This window comes from Lactuca serriola, chromosome 4 (assembly GCF_051521515.1).
Source record: "Lactuca serriola cultivar US96UC23 chromosome 4, Lser_US96UC23_V15, whole genome shotgun sequence".
In the NCBI taxonomy this organism is placed as follows: Eukaryota; Viridiplantae; Streptophyta; class Magnoliopsida; order Asterales; family Asteraceae; genus Lactuca; species Lactuca serriola.
In genome coordinates this window covers 4121158-4126411 of record NC_136411.1, presented here as the reverse complement: position 1 = coordinate 4126411, position 5254 = coordinate 4121158, and positions in this window count along the sequence as shown.

The following is a 5254-nucleotide window of genomic DNA, read 5'->3' as shown; positions in this document are numbered from 1 at the left end:
ATTTTAAAAACCAAATAATTGATAACAATGAATGTAGATAGCATGCCTTCTTAGTTACATATCAATTACACGGTTTCTCCTTTTTTAATATATACTGAATTGACTCAAAGTTTGTAATATTGAATTTATTTTGCTTTCTTCAATCAACTGGTGTTCAATCGTGCTGTAAATTATCTTATGGATGATACAGTATCAGCTGGTGACGATCATGTTCATGATCAACATAAATATCCTAAGGATTATGCACATGATTATGAAGATTTCGGGTTAATTGATCTTGATTCTCTACATAATATCGATTTTCAAATATCCGAGAATAGCAATCTAAATTTAGGTGAATTTACTTTATAAGTTTTTATAGTTCTTAATTTTTATAATAATAATGTTGAAATTTTATATTTTTTTTGCAATATTGCGTAACTTCCACTTGCAAAGATGAGGATCCATTAGAACACATTCAAGATCTTATATATGACAATTCTGAATATCATTTCGGTGATTGTAGTAATCATAACCCAGGTGATGTATTTTAAGTATTATATATATATATATATATATATATATATATATATATATATATATATATATTTTCGTATCCATTACACATATTCTAATTAAAAGATGCAGAAAACGAATTCGAGTTCAATGATAATGAGGCAGATTATACTATAGCCGACGATAACATTGATTTTCAGAAATTTTAGTATACGAATAAGAAAAAAGTTTAATAAACTAGATTAATTCTTTGCCAAAATTTTAATTTGTTTTAAATGTTCATCCTTTTTTTATGCAAAACAATCTCATGTTACACATGATTATGTGTCACACCCCAAAACCGGAACGACGGAAACGTTCTGGGGTGGATGACGTTATGTCAAGTATCACAACATATGCAGTATAGTAATCAAAGTACAACAACCATTGCATTAATAGTAATAGTTTTACATAGTTTACATTAGATAGAAACATCAAAGTAATACAAGTAATAATATAGGTGCAACTTGGTACTAACTGTCTTCACCAAAAGCTCCTGGGATGTACCTGTCTATTGTTGAACTGAGAGTACAAGTTATTTTGAAAACGAGTATCAACATTTTTATAAATGCTAGTGAGTTCATAAGTATTTAGTGTCATTTGTGTAAGCAAGCATTTTATTCAAAATAACTTTATAAAAGTAGTAGTTTAGAATCAACAGGGTATTAGAGTCCTTTCCAGAAAATCCTATATTTTCTAAATAAAAGCAGTCTACTACCAAGACCCGACAGTGTTATGTTTTAAAGAAAATTTTCCCTGAAATACTATCATTACCCAAATACGGTATTTGATTTTAAAGGAAGTAAAAGGATATCACAAGTAAAAACATTAGGGAAAATAACATATGCCTCAGCAGGAAATACTGCTGACTAAGGCAAAAGAAATCATAGACTCTAGGAGAGTATCGAGTGAACGACACGCCTGGCTCAGTCTAAAAAAAGGAGACACAGACCCCAGTCAGTATCAAATGAATGATACGTCTAGCAAGGTCTAAAAACAGTGAATACAGACCCCAGACAGTATCAATTGAATGATATGTCTAACAAGGTCTAAAACAGAGGGTGATCTTAAGTGTGCTGTTTCAAAAATACAGTGTTAATTCCCGTTACCTTAAGGCCATGAATTATAAGGTAACCCCAAGATATTCGTAACCATACTGATAGACATTAGAGAACTTGACGCCCTGCAAGCGTCGGAAAGAATGTGACATTTGTCACCCCTGGGCTTGGTAGGCCGTGGACTGTAGCTAGCAGTCAGGGTGTGGGGGTGTCAATCCCATATAGATCTATATACACAATGCCCGTTCTCCCTACAAGAGACTCTAGTTACCAACTTGACAATGGAGAAGGCCGTGTCTTGAAGACGCATCTCGTATAGTGAGTTCTGATGTAAATACTGGGCTAATGATAGAGACTCACAAATAAACTGACCGACGTAAACCTATATGTCTATACATGTATACATAATATATAATTAATGATCAAACGACCTTCGGACGGATATCCGATCCCACCAGACCACATCCCAATGAGGAAAAGGAAATAGGGCGAACTAGCCTTCCTAAGTCCTTTAAACATTATTTATATAACTATACAAGTACATGCATACATTTAACTAAGTAGAAGCATTTAACGAAGTTGAAGTGTTTATCGAAGTAGAAGTGTTTCACGAAGTAGAAGCGTTAACAAGTAGAAGCGTACCACGAAGTAGAAGTGTATCACGAAGTAAAAGCGTATCACGAAGTAAAAGCGTTAACAAAGTAATAGCGTTTAACTAAGTAGAAGTATAACGAAGCAGTAGTATCTAACAAAGTAGGAGTATAAAAACATGGAAGAAAACTTTGATGAAAACTTTGGAAAACCTTTATACTTAAGAAAATCACTACTTGGTATTCTTTTGTAAAATAAGTTTGAAAACCATTAGAAATCCTTTGAAAACCTTTCATAAAGAAGTTTTAAATGAAACTTTGATAAAACATTATAGGTAAAGAAATCCTTTGTTTAAAATACTGCTGTAACTAAATCTGAAATAAAACATACAACGTGAGGGTCGATTTGAGAAAAGCTTTGAACAAGTAAAGACGTTTTAGAAAAACCATTACAGTATCATACTTGGTAAAACAGTTAACAGTGTAATCAATCCTTGTGCATGCAGGTTATCAATCACATGTGATTGATATGATAACTAGCATGTTTTAACTTGTATCCCCCCATAAAAGCATGTAAAAACATTTAAAAGGTTAATTCAGGGGTATGAACTCACCTGTTGTAAGTGGATCGAACGAAGGTGTCGGTTGGGTGCTCGGTGCCAAGTAAAGACTTGAACACACTTAGTGACCTATTAACATATGATGGCATATGTTTACATACAATTAGTAAATATAATACTAATTAAACACATATACACATCCTAAGTGCGGAAAACACTTTGATTTAGTGCTAGGGGTGTCCCGGGTAACATCTAAGGGTATGTATGGACTAGATAGGGAGTTTACTCTCTTTATAGAGTTCACGGCACTAAGACCAACTCCCCATGAGTTTACGGCCGTAAACTCATGGTGGGGGTGTTCTAGGATGCTAAATGGTCTTATCTCACTCATAGAATTAGGCTAGGTCCAAATACAAGGCATATGAATGGGTTTAAGGCAACAAATGGACCATTTAATGAGTTCACAACCCTAAACAAGGAGTTTACGCCCGTAAACTCTCACTTGGTCATTTCCTTCATAGATCCAAGCCTTAAATGATAGAGTATAGAGTTCTAAGCATTATTCCAAGTCAAATGGGGGTGTTAGGGCATCATTTGGCCACCTTTTGGGAGTTTACGGCCCATGGACCAATTCTAGGGGGGTTTACGGCCGTAAACTCCTATTTCCTTGGTTTAATTGATGTTTAATGTCTTTACTACAATGGGGGTTGCTTCTAGACATTTTCCAAGGCCATAGGAGGTGTTCACGGCCTATGAAGAGGGGTTTACGGTCCAAGAGTGTTCTTGGGCCGTAAACTCAAGTTTACTCTCCATATCATAAGGTTTTGGTGTTCTAAGCTCGAAGGTGTAAGTCCACAAGTCAGAACTAAGCCCTAGGGGTAGTTTAGAGGGGTTTTGGGGCTTAAAAACCCCACTTAAGGGTGTTCACGGTCCAAGAGTGTTATTGGGCCGTAAACACATAACTTGGCCCCTATTTGATGTCTTAAACATGAATTGGCATGATAACTAAGCTATACAACAAGTTAGGATAAATTACTTACTAGTTTGGGGCTCATAATGGGCGTTTTTGGCTCGAAAACAAGTTGTAGAGAGAGTGTGGAAAGTCTCAAATGGACTTCCACTCACCCTTATATAGGGGTTTTAGTTGGCGCTCAGTGGAAATCTACCCGATACTGCCGTTAAACGAGGCTTTTGGTCGCACCCGATTAAATGGTCGTATTTTGACTTGGTTGAAACTAAAATTTTTCAAGGGAATATTGGGGTGTTTCTAATTTGTCTCAACCCTTACAAATTCAATATAAAAGTCCCAAATTAATTAACCTCTTCCAAAAGGTTAACGGACGATTTATAAAGCGAGGCTACTTAACGGAAGGAGGGGTTAAGAATGACCGGATAAATTTCGGGTTGTCACATCACCCCCCCCCCCCCCCCGTTAAAGGGAATTTCGTCCCGAAATTCAGGTTTAGGCAAGGAAGTGGCATTAACAATCAGGTAGAGGTATGTGGGCACATCCTATTCGGTTGGTCCTCGCACTCCCAAGTGAACTCTGGCCTATGCTTGGCGTTCTAACAACCTTCACTTACGGGGTGCGGATTCCGTCTCATGCAGTTAGCGATTTCCTACTAGTTCGTCTACAAAGTTAGGGTCCCCAATGGTTTCTATCAAGATGAGTGGGATACAAAGAGTGGCGTCGGGCAAACACTTATCAAGTCGAAGAAGTGGATCGATTCAGGGTGAAACTTATGGAGTTTCCGAAAGTAGTAGTGGTCTGACTAGGGTTGGACCAATCTTTGTAAAAAATCTCGGATGGTCCCAAGCTCTCGGAAAGGTAGAGCTTTTTAGTACTTAGAACATAGTGTACTTCTATGGTGAGATCGTCACTGGCGTGCTCGCCATTCCGAAGTTCCAATCGTTCTCTTTCATACTGGAAGTGTAGTCCTTCAGGTTGGTTCTTAGAAAGCTCGGGTTGTCCTTGGATTCGTGTTTCTACTATTCGGCTTTCAGAGGTTTTCTAGATCATCGGGTGGATTGCATGTCTACAGGTATCTGTTTGCTGCAGAGTGTCTATCTCAATCTTATGCAAAATGAACCTGCACTTCTGATTCTTGAGATATTTCTAACGGAAACCCTCAGGGCCGGGGAGATAGGGTTTCACTAGACGAGTGTTGGACTATCTCGGGAGGTGGTTCTACTATTTATGTGCGAGATAGTATTCGTGGAACACCTAGTAGTCCAATGAATCTCTAAGACATGTCCTATTCTCCAATGTGTTGGTTTATTTTAGCTGCGGAAAGCGCGTGCTCTTGTATAACCCATCGACTAACACCTAGACTGGTGTCAAGTCTATAATCTCTTCGGGATCTGGGTTATAAGGCTTAACGCAACCTACTCTCGCACTTCATTCAAGTATTCATGGCTGCGGAGGTTATCCTGTGGTTCTTGGTATTCTAGTGTTCACTTCGGAGAATGCAGTCTATCGTCTACAGGGCGACGGTGATTTCCTCCCTGCGAG